Genomic DNA, 11,386 nt, shown 5'->3' with positions numbered 1-11,386 from the left:
CACACAGTCACCCCAGGCTCGGCTCCCTTGCTCCGTGCAGATGCGCGGTGCTGTTTGAGATGCCCCCGGGTGTTTCACGTGGCCTCCAGCTGCTGCTCCGAGAGGACGCATCTCCCAGGGGTCCTGTGGCACATCTGCCAGCCCCGCGCGGACTCCTGGGGTGCCTGAGGACCCCTCCGACAGCACCACGCACCTAGACGTGATCCCAACTGATCCCGTGTGTCGCTGGGCAGGCCAGCCGACAGCTCCACCTTGTTTTCCTCTGCTATAGAGGGAGGACAACGCGACTTACTTCATACCGGGTATTGCAAGTATAAATTAGATCCTCTCTGCGGAATAATTTTCCTGTTGGATGCATAGGTTAGGGGTTTAATATTGTTAGCATTAAGTGCTCCTGCCTGTGGTTTAACTACAATCTTGTAGCAACTACACTATTCTTCTTACTTAACAAGCTTGACTTGTTAATAATTCAAGAACTCTTGATACTGGGCGTATAACTTGCCAGCTACACGTTACTTTCAGGAGGAGCTGTTGATTGAGATGGGCACGTTTGCTCTCGGGGCGTTTGCTGCCCAGTTCCTTGGTTTGGAGGGGCTGTGCTTTGCACGTTGTGCAGTTACTGTGAAACAGTTCCTGAAAGATCAGTCCGTTGGCAGGAGTTAAACTCCGGTGTAACCAGGTGTAACCCACCGTTCTACAGCACCATGGAAAGGAGCTCAGGGGCTTTCGCTCCTTCGGGGCTTGCCATTCATTTTCTCTATATCAGAGGAAACTGCAAATATCAGTTCATCATTGCTTGGAAAATGACATTTTGTTTTCTACCATGTGACATTATCATTGTGTAAATTCTGTGTTGATAGCTGGGGAGAGATGCCTTAGAAGGGGGATTAACAGACATCTGATCAATGCTTGTCAGTGCTATGGAGTAGTTTCTATACAGTTCAGATTTTGCTGTCCTCCTCCTTTTTATTTTTTTATTGAACGGGATGTTCTGGTTACTCTTTGGCAAAGGATGTCTTGCCCGTTCGTGGACCCGGGCCTGCTGCGTCCCCAGGAGCAGAACTGAGGCCCCTGCAGCTGTGTCCACACGCAGGGTTATGCCCCCAGAGTTTCACACATGACCCTTGTTCGGGTCTGTGACTTCTGCTGCCTCGTGGCCTGGATTTCTCTGTGTGGAAACGACGTCTGGCCGGGCAGGGGCAGGAGCTGCGCCCCCCCTTTGGAGACAGCGGCGTGTGCCTGAGCCCGCGGGCAGGCCCGGGGCCGAGGCTGTGGCGTGCAGCGACCCAGACCCGTGTGTCGCCTGTAACAGGCTTTGCCAGGGGTTAGTCTCCGTATCCAGATGGAAGTTAGGATCCCAGTCTCTGGCGATGAATGAAATTCCTTAAGTCAGCAAACAAGCGGTGATGTATTTTAGCGTGTTGGAAAGCGTCGTGCCAACTTCTCAGCTTTCACCTTGGGCTTATTTAAAGACATATTGTGACTTAAGTGAGTTCCTTTTAATTTTTCCCCTCTATTTCTTATCCCTAGAAAATCAATATTCCCATTTGTGAATGTTTGCCAGGCTTTTTATATCTTTTCCCATAAACTTGAAATCACCTGGAAATCTACTATCAGAAAACTTTTAAGCCTGTTCTGTGTGGAAAGTGTTTTTGGTAACGCGCTGATACCGGCAGGTGTCGGTGTGCAGGTGTGTGTCAGTAGTGCAGGTGTGTGTCAGTAGTTTTGGAGGTGCCTCATCGCCTCTGGCTCTTATACCCCCCGACTTTTTGTGCAGGGAAGAAGGTGAGGGGATTTGACCCATGATACCTGAATTTAAAGGTGATGACTCCAAGCTCTGAAACAAAATCCCTCTCTTGCTTTATATTGCCGATAGCAATATTTCTTTTTTTTTTCCTCTGAGGCTGGTGTTACAATATTGAGCGATTCGTTGCTGCATGTATTCTTATGTCATATACAAAAGATTAAGACTTAATGCATCACAGCGATCTTTTGAGTGTTTGCATTAACTGGAATTACACCAGAGAAGTCCCACTGGTGTGCACTGGTGAAAATACAAAGTTATGGAGAGAAGTTTGCAGGTTGTCTGTGGTTTTTAATGGAGGGAAGAGACCCCCGACAGCGCCGTACCCACCGCTCAGCTCAGCTTCATCCAGTACCTGCCCAGAGGAGGATGAGGAGCATGAGGACAGGAATCAAATTTCCTGGAATTTGCTGAGCCAAGCACCACATTTCATTAACTGGGTTCAGTGCTAATTGAAGGCTGGTGGTCTGTTCGCAGGTATGATGGATATTTTATAAACTCTGTAGCCTCCGTAGGAGGTCCAGCCCTTTGGAAGGAGCTGGTTTCTGCTGAGCTGAGTGTGACCCTCCAGCCCAGACAGAGCCCTTTATCTGACATGTAAAGCATGAATCAGAAAATGCGGCTGATTAGTCAACTATATTTGGTAATAAACTTGTTAACGTTTCAAAAGGTCTTTGAGGGAGCTGTTGAAAAGTCAGTTTGATTACATCAGCTGCATGCTGAATTTCTATGGGCTTGTAGCTGGATCACGCTCAGTGTGAGAGATTAACACATAGGTTCCCTGGGAGCATATTTTCCATATTCTCCATGAGAAAATAGATAGCTTTGCTCATCAACACATGCCACTGTAAATGCTCTTAAGATGAGGTGGAAAGAGAGACGTGGAAATGTGCAGTGAGGATCTCTGAAAATTAGGACTGGATCGATCTGGTCAATTTTGTGATGAGATACATGATTCAGACAAGAAAAGTGCTAAATGTAAACGTTCTGCACATCAGTCACTGCCTTGTTGTGGTGCTGTGTAAGAAATTGTTTGGGCAGGTAGGATGGGTTGTTCTCACAAGCCAGGTAAAATGCACAAGAGCAAGTGATGGGAGCACAGGAAGGAGAACAGGGAATCACCAGTCTGGAGGGCAGAAGGAACCGTGCTCTTGGGCTTTAGACCCAGATGTTTTGATATCTTGGTCCAGACTCATGATATTTTCATTGATTTCTCCCACACACACCATATATCAAATGTACTAATGGAATTTGCAGGTGACATGGAACTGAGAGGTGTTTTGTAAAGCGGGTGAAGGTTTGGAGACAGGAGTAACAGCTGTTAGCAGTGCTGCGGACCTGGCGTGACCTGGGGCTGCAGCATTCCCCCTCCTAGAGCAAAACTGCTTTTCGGGGTGGCAATGTGAGCAGCCTTGCCCCGTTCATTCACATCTCTCTTCAGCTCTCCTGCGCGGGTGCTGGCTGACTTCAAGCAAGTGAAAGGGAAAAGGTGGTGGCCAGAAGCGTTCTGTTCAAAACAGGGACGAATACAGAATCCCAGAATCATCTCGGTTGGAAGGGACCTTGAAGATCATCCAGTCCAACCGTTAACCCAGCACTGACAGATCCCAACTCCACCAGATCCCTCAGCGCTGGGTCAACCCGACTCTTGAACACCTCCACCACCTCCCTGGGCAGCCCATTCCAACGCCCAACAGCCCCTTCTGGAAAGAAATACTTCCTAATATCTAGTCTAAATCTTCCCTGGCGCAACTTGAGGCCATTCCCTCTTGTCCTATCGCTCATTACTTGGTTAGTGAGGACTACTTTGTAGTGTCGTCGTAGTCACGTAGCAGCACCTGCAGCCTGCCAGGGGATGGCACGCTGGGGGACACATGGCCAGGAGCCTTGCAGCAGTAAGAAACGTCTAGATTAGGGAAAATGATGCAATTGTATCGAATAGAAAATGAGTTTATTAAATGAAACGCAGGGAGCAAGGTACAGATGGACGTTTTGCCTCCGCGCAGAGCATGGGTGTGATCTGCCCGGCACAGTTGGGTGTTGAGGGAAGGAACATCCTTGCTGCAGTGTCTGTTGTGACAGCACCTACATGCTACAGGGCAGGCTGGGGACCCTGGTGCTCTGAAGGTATAAAACCAGCCACCTTGTCCTAAAAGTGTGTAGCGAGACGGAGGGCAAACGGGAAAGCTTTACACCTTGGTTCACCCAAAACAAGGAATTTCCAAGAAAACTCAAGCTGCCCTGAAGTTTCCTTCGTCAGCAGGTCTATTGGATCACCCCGTCTCTGAGTATTTCTCCCCTATATTCTGTGGGAGGGAGGGTGGTTCGTTGCTGGACCATCACGGGAGGGGACAAGCTCAGGTGTATGCCACCAGGCTGTGAGATGAAATTCTGGTTTAATAGGTGACTCTGAAATCTGTTTTTTTACCACTTATTGCCTTTTCTTGCTGACTAGCTGGTTGGAGCAGCAGTGTTACATAATGACCCGGTTGTTTTTTTAACAAAAAAGTAAGTTATGATCCTCTGCAGTGCTAGGATTTTATGCATTTTATTGCGTGCATATTTTGATGGCCAGTAAGGAAAGGGAAGATCCTTGTTAAGAAGGGAGATGCCAGGACACCGACAGTAGCCAGCGTAGGGGTAAGAGAGAGTTACATAAACTGCTCTGACCTGGAGTGCCGTGGTACTGCAGATATCCCGGAGAGGAGAGCTGAGATCTTGAGAGGCTTCAAAGCGAATTTAATAAATTGCTGTTTTGCAGTTAGGAATTTAAGTTCTTAAGAACTAGGAAGAAAAGCTCAGGAAAATAGGAAAACAGAGACTTTTCTTTGCCAGGTGCCACTTTAACTCAACAGTGTCTGATCCCTAGCTCCTGCACTTTAACATCAGCTAATGACGGGTCCGTGTGCTGCCCCCTGCGTGGGGACGGGTGGCGGCCGGCGCTGTGCAGCGGAGGGTTCAGCGGCCGCCGTCTCTCTTCTCTGACTGCGCTGACAAGGTGAAATGGGCCCACTGGGGATTCTTGGTTGAATTCTGCTGACCTGGATTTGAACTGCTGAGCTGTAAAACAGGCTGCACCTATCTTGCACGCGCAATCCCAGAAGCAATCAGCCGTCGTTTTTGAGTCACGCCCGTCTCTGCCTCGGCTGCTTGTGGGTTAAAGCTACCGGCGGCAGAAATGTGAACTCAAGCGTTCGGGACTGCTAATAAAACGCAGCAGCAAAGCTGGCCCGTGCCTGGAATGACACAGTCTTTGAGCTGGAAAAGACCTACAAGGCAGTGCAGTCGGCATCCTGGCCAGCAGCAGATTGCTTCTTAAAGGGTGTTTGGAAAATTTTTGTCCCGTCTAGTCATAACAGACTCAAGGAATTGGGTTTCCCCCATTTCCTCCAGGTTATTCGCAGCCTCCCCCCGGAGCTGGCGGCCGTGCAGCCGAAGTTAAAGCTCACCAAAGCCTTCCATCACGTTTTCAGGCCACTGGCTGTCTTCTGGGCTAGCAAACACCCTTCCAGTCCCCTCGTTGGCTGGGGCTGTTCACACGCCTCCAGCCCGTGGGCCTCTCTCCGAAGCGAGCGGTTACAGACACGGCCGCGCTTTGGCACACGAGCTGCCCCGTCGCCCCCAGCGTGCGCGTGTCCAGCGGCAGCCCCTGGCTGCGAGCGGTTCTGTCTTGCTCCCACCTGGACTTTGGCTGTTGCCACCAGTGCCGTGGGGCTGCTCTTACCTGTCGCTCTGATTGCTAAGCTGTCCTTGGAGGCTCCGCTCCCCGTTTCCTTTTCTGCCCCTGGCTTGGAGCAGTCAGTGCTATGGCTGTGTAGGGAGGGATACTGAAGCAGCCTTAGCGCACCTGTGTTGGGACTGTAACCCTCAAAGAATTTTTACAAGTGATTTTGGATTTGACATGTCTGGTTTGTGTGCAGGCTTGGGAAGCCTGTGGTTTTGTTCACGTCCTCAGTCTCTGCTGTTGAGGGTTCCTCATCGCCGTTAGAAATCGGGTCAGTGGTGTCTCAAATTGGTCAGCAGAAGGTTTCAGCTTTGATGCCTTTATGTTTACCTAGAAGCAGGATGATCCTCAGCTTTCCCATGCGAAATGCTTCAAGCACCATGTAACACGGGCTGTGTTTATTACCCCAAATGAGCTCCGTAGCACAACTAGTGGGAGGAGGCCTGAGGAGGTGAGGGAGGTGAGTGTGGTTGCCGCGGCCTGTTGTGTTTGCAAAGCTGTGACGAGCATTTGCCAGAATTCCTGTGACCGTTCAGTCTCATCCAGTTCAGCTCCTCCCGCTCCACCCGGAGCTCGAGTCGCCTCCGCTGCAGATGCGTCGTGCTCTGCAAACCGTCGGCGGCTGGAAGCGCTGATGCTCCCCTTCCCCCTGGAGCGCCTGGTTTCTGATCAGTGTGCTGGAGTGCCATTTGCACTGACAGCCTTGTGTAAGATGTGTGGAGCCGAGGCTGCTCGGAGACGCTCGCTGTTTCCCCCTGAACTGCCTCTTTTCTGTGCACTGATTTGTTTCTTGTTTCCAGCTGGAGCCTAAATAGCAAAATTCCCATAGCAGACAAGACAGAGCTGGGATCTGCTTTTAGTTGAAGTGTGCATACACCTTTGACCATTTATCAGCTGTTTGCCTGCAGAATTTCTCCATGGTGACAAAAAAGTTAATTTCCCTAAAATCTCCATGTACCAAATAAGAGCCTCGACTCAGAGAGGCACAGCAAGGACTTGCTTTGGTCCTGCTCTGCCCCAGCCACGCGGTGTGCCAGGGGACTTTGGGGTTCTATGCTTCTCCTCTCCTCTCCTCTCCTCTCCCCTCCCCTCCCCTCCCCTCCCCTCCCCTCCCCTCCTCTCCTCTCCTCTCCTCTCCTCTCCTCTCCTCTCCTCTCCTCTCCTCTCCTCTCCTCTCCTCTCCTCTCCTCTCCTCTCCTCTCCTCTCCTCTCCTCTCCTCTCCTCTCCTCTCCTCTCCTCTCCTCTCCTCTCCTCTCCTCTCCTCTCCTCTCCTCTCCTCTCCTCTCCTCTCCTCTCCTCTCCTCTCCTCTCCTCTCCTCTCCTCTCCTCTCCTCTCCTCTCCTCTCCTCTCCTCTCCTCTCCTCTCCTCTCCTCTCCTCTCCTCTCCTCTCTCCATCCCCAGACCTCAGTTTCCCACCAGGAGCTGGAGGTGACACAGCCAGCAGAAGTCACACTGTCTTCCAGCATTGTCACTGGAGTAGAAAGTGCCTGTTGCTCGAGGGTGTGAGTGCATGACCAGAGTGTTTCAAACAGGGAAGGGACAGACAGACAGCTTCTTGTGTCAGCCTTCGGAGGGTTTCCTGGCTGGAAAATGCATGTCCTGGTTTGTGGTCAGAGTTAGTTCAGGTTCTTCATTTATCTGTGTGGAAAATGAGGAGATGTTTTTTTCAGCTGCGTTGTGAAGCCAGTGTTTGGCTGTTACTTTCTCTCACCTGTGATTTTTTTCCCCAGAGAAAACTCCCTTCAGGACGACATTTCCCCATTTCACTTCCCATGGCAGCGTTTGCCTCCTGACCATCCGACGTCGCCCTCTGCTCGCAAAAGCTGACCAAAACATCTCGGCTTTCTTATGAGCACAAGAGCTGAAAAATCATCACCTCCCTCTGCTCACACAAGCTGCTGCTCACGTGACGGCCCCCCCCATGCTGCGGCCTCTGCCGTGACCACGTTCCTGGGGAGTCCTTGAGGATTTTCTTCCTTCTGCGCACCCTAAAAGCAAAGTCTGCCTCGTTAGATTATAGCTGAAAAATTGCAGCCAGATGGTCAACCATCAGCTTCGGCAACCAAAGGAGCGGAGATATTTTAGGTTGAAGGGTTTCCCATTATGTAATGGCACAGACACAGAGGCGGCTGCAGAAGAGTTGGTTTCTTATTTCTTTGGTTTTACTAATAATGAGGGATTTATTATTTTTTTCCCCATCGCAGGTGTTTGAGATTGGCAGGATCCACCCTTAGAGGCCCGTTGCTGTTTCCAGCGAAAAGAGGGACGAGTAAGTCTTTGAGTTTATCCTTGTTCAGTGACAGCTGCTCAGACAGGCGCATCCCCCAGGCCTGCCCAAGCTGTTCCTCCCCGCGGGTCCTTCCAGGTGTGTTGCGTTCCAGGGGGATGTGTCACACCAGGATTAGGGAGAGAGCTCTGCCAGGGACCTCGGGGGAACTGAAAAGCCGATGTTGACCTTGCAGCCTTCGTCGGAGGAGCATCGCGGCACCCAGCATGGAAATGGGAGACTGTGGCTTCTCCCTTGGGCCAATCTTTAGCAAGTGCAGCTCAATTCTGGCAGTGGTGGATGAGGGGATGATAAGAGCTGAGCATGAGGACTGGTCTCTAACATAAAACTGGTGAGTTAGGAGTAGGAGAAGGAGCTTGAGGACAGGCAGGAATGCTGCAGCATCCAGCCAGCTCGTGCTCTGCGGTTCAGGGCAGAGGAGCTTGGTGATGCAAAGGGGGAAGCTAGAAAGGAGCTGGAGAAGTGATGGAGAGAATCACTGAATCGTCTAGGTTGGAAAAGACCTTGAAGATCATCTAGTCCAACCATCAGCCTAACATTGACAGTTCCCAACTACACCAGATCCCTAAGTGCTATGTCAACCCGACTCTTCAACCCCTCCAGGGATGGGGACTCCACCACCTCCCTGGGCAGCCCATTCCAACGCCTGACTACCCGTTCTGTAAAGAAATGCTTCCTAATATCCAGTCTAAACCTTCCCTGGCACAGCTTGAGGCCATTCCCTCTTGTCCTGGTGCTTGTTCCTTGGCTCAAGAGACTCCTCCCCCCTCTCTGCACCCTCCTTTCAGGGAGTTGCAGAGGGCCATGAGGTCTCCCCTCAGCCTCCTCTTCTCCAGACTAAACCCCCCCAGTTCCCTCAGCCGCTCCCCATCAGACCTGTGCTCCAGACCCTGCACCAGCTCCGTTGCCCTTCTCTGGACACGCTCGAGTCATTCAATGGCCTTTTTGGAGTGAGGGGCCCAAAACTGAACCCACTCATCAAGGTGTGGCCTCACCAGTGCCGAGTCCAGGGGCAAGATCCCTTCCCTGTCCCTGCTGGCCACGCTAGTGCTGATACAAGCCAGAAGTGCAGCATCGAGCGCTTCTGGATGCTGGACCCTGCTGCTCCTTGTAGTTTTTGTGGTCCTGGGGAGTCAACCAAGAGCATTTCCCTTGTGCCGGGCACGTCCAGCCGCGCCGCAGTGTCCCCGTGAGCCCCAGCCTCCCCGGCACACGAAGCAGCGTAGGTGCTGCCCGACCCTGTGGGGCTGCAGGCTGGAGCTGCGCCGACTTGTAAGTCATATTTTTTGCCCTTCTGACCCTGAAGGCCCTGAATAACTCAAGATTCAGAAACAGTCTGTGCATCTGGAATATTTCTGGCTCACTCATCGCGCTGGTATCTAGACACCAGCCCAAAATAGCTCCTTGCCGAGATGCAGCTCGGTGGTGGCTGGTAGCAAATCTGCGGCTAAAATCCTTGAGGGGTACAAAGATGTCTCCGCTGCGATGGGCTCACGGTGTCGTGGGGAGAAGCGGCCCTGTTTGCTCCCAGCCTTGCCCTGGCAGGGGAGGACACTGCGGCTGTGGAGGCAGTGAGGATGCTCCTGGTGCAGACCCCCCCCAGGCTCAGCCAGCTGCTTGCCCCGTGCTCCCCGTCACAGCCAGAGGCTCCTCCAGCATCTTCCCCACCCCTCACTGCCTCCTGCGAGGCCGTAGCTGCCGGGGACAGAGCGAGCGGATGATGGTGATTGCTTTAATAATATGGGCTTGGCCCTTCTGAAATCAGGAGAGAGGCCCCCCCGCCAGGGGCTGGGTCTCCCCGAGGGAGGCAGCACCCCAAGGAGCACCCTGGCAGCACCCCGAGGTGCTCCTGGGCACCGCTCAGCGAGTGGGGCAGAGCTGGCAGCGCCTGTCCTCACCCACCCAGCACCCCAGATCGTGTGTGCGGGCCCCAGTGTTCAGCATCTCCCCGCAAGGTGCTGGATCTGGGTACGTTTTTGTGCCCCACGCATAGGGGGACACCAGAGCGGGTCCCTCGGGGCTCTGCAGAGCGAGGGGCACCTCCAGCCCCACAGGTCAGGGGCTCGGCCCCGTCCGGGGTGGTGGTTGCAGCGTGCATTGTCCTGCATCCCGCCCCTCGTCGCTGGCTGGCGGAGAAGGGGGTGCCCCAGGGAAGTGGCCCCCCGTGGTCGAGGGGACGCTGGGGCTCCCCCACTGCTGCCAGGGCCGAGGGGGTGGGTGGCACCGCTCTTGTCCCCCATCTGTCACCGATTTTGCCATCAGAGGACCCCGAACGGGGGGGATGTGCTGCAGCCCCCTCCCCAGCCTGTGCCTTTGTCCTCAGGCTCTGTCCTCGCAGCTCGGGGCTGGGGACCGCGGGGTCACGTGTGGCCCTGGAGCACCTCAGAGATGTCAGAGCATCTCCTGTGCCGTCCAGTCCAGGCGTGCACGGGCTGGACTGGGGGAGCCCTCTCGTGGTGGCTATGCCGAGCAGTCCGGCTGTGCCGACGAGTCCGGCTCTCTTGGGCCCCTCACCCCAAAAAGGCCATTGAATGACTCGAGCGTGTCCAGAGAAGGGCAACGGAGCTGGTGCAGGGTCTGGAGCACAGGTCTGATGGGGAGCGGCTGAGGGACCTGGGGGGGTTTAGTGTGGAGAAGAGGAGGCTGAGGGGAGACCTCCTGGCCCTCTGCAACTCCCTGAGAGGAGGGTGCAGAGAGGGGGGATGAGTCTCTTGAGCCAAGGAACCAGCGGCAGGACAAGAGGGAATGGCCTCAAGCTGCGCCAGGGCAGGGTCAGACTGGCTCTTAGGAAGGATTTCTTTGCAGAAGGGGTTGTTGGGCGTTGGAATGGGCTGCCCAGGGCAGGGGGGGAGTCCCCATCCCTGGAGGGGTTGAAGAGTCGGGTTGACCCAGCGCTGAGGGATCTGGTGGAGTTGGGAACGGTCAGGGGGAGGTTCATGGTCGAACTGGAGGAGCTTCAAGGGCTTTTCCAACCCGGATGATTCTGGGATTCTGTGGCTGTGCCAACGAGTCCAGTTGTGCCAAACAGTCTGGCTGTGCCGGTCAGTCCGACTGTGCTGAGCTTTGCTGGACCAGCCCCAGCTGAGCATCACCCAGGCTGGTCCCGTGGGAAGATGCTCCATCCTCTGGGAGTTGGGGACCCGTCCCCGAGTCCCCACCTGCCAGGTTTTGCTCCCCCCGCTGCACAGCCAGGCAGGACCCTGCAGGGAGCTGACCCAGCCTTGGGGGTGCCCCGGGGAGGGGACAGGGACCTGCCCCTGTGTCCCTGCGGTGGTGAACATCTCTTGTGTCCCAGAGCTGTGCCGGGGCCCAGTGCCCATGCTGGGACAGGGCTGGGTGGTGTCCTCGCACTGGGACAGGCGCAGGACTGAGAGGGATGGGGAGCAGCCACGTGTCCCCGTGGTGGGGCAGGGTCCCCGGCCAGGCAAGAGCTCAGAGGGAGGGAGCTCGGTGGCACTCGCCAGCTCCGTACAATGGGAGCCCCGACTCGGACATGAAGGTCAGGACAGTCCCAACCCCTGGGGATGGGCCAGGGTGGGGCGTGGGGTGCAGGGGGGATGCTGGTGGGC

The sequence above is a fragment of the Strix uralensis genome, chromosome 22, assembly GCF_047716275.1.
Source record: "Strix uralensis isolate ZFMK-TIS-50842 chromosome 22, bStrUra1, whole genome shotgun sequence".
Taxonomy (NCBI): Eukaryota; Metazoa; Chordata; class Aves; order Strigiformes; family Strigidae; genus Strix; species Strix uralensis.
The sequence above is the reverse complement of the archived record's forward strand: the minus strand, read 5'-3'. Positions refer to the sequence as shown.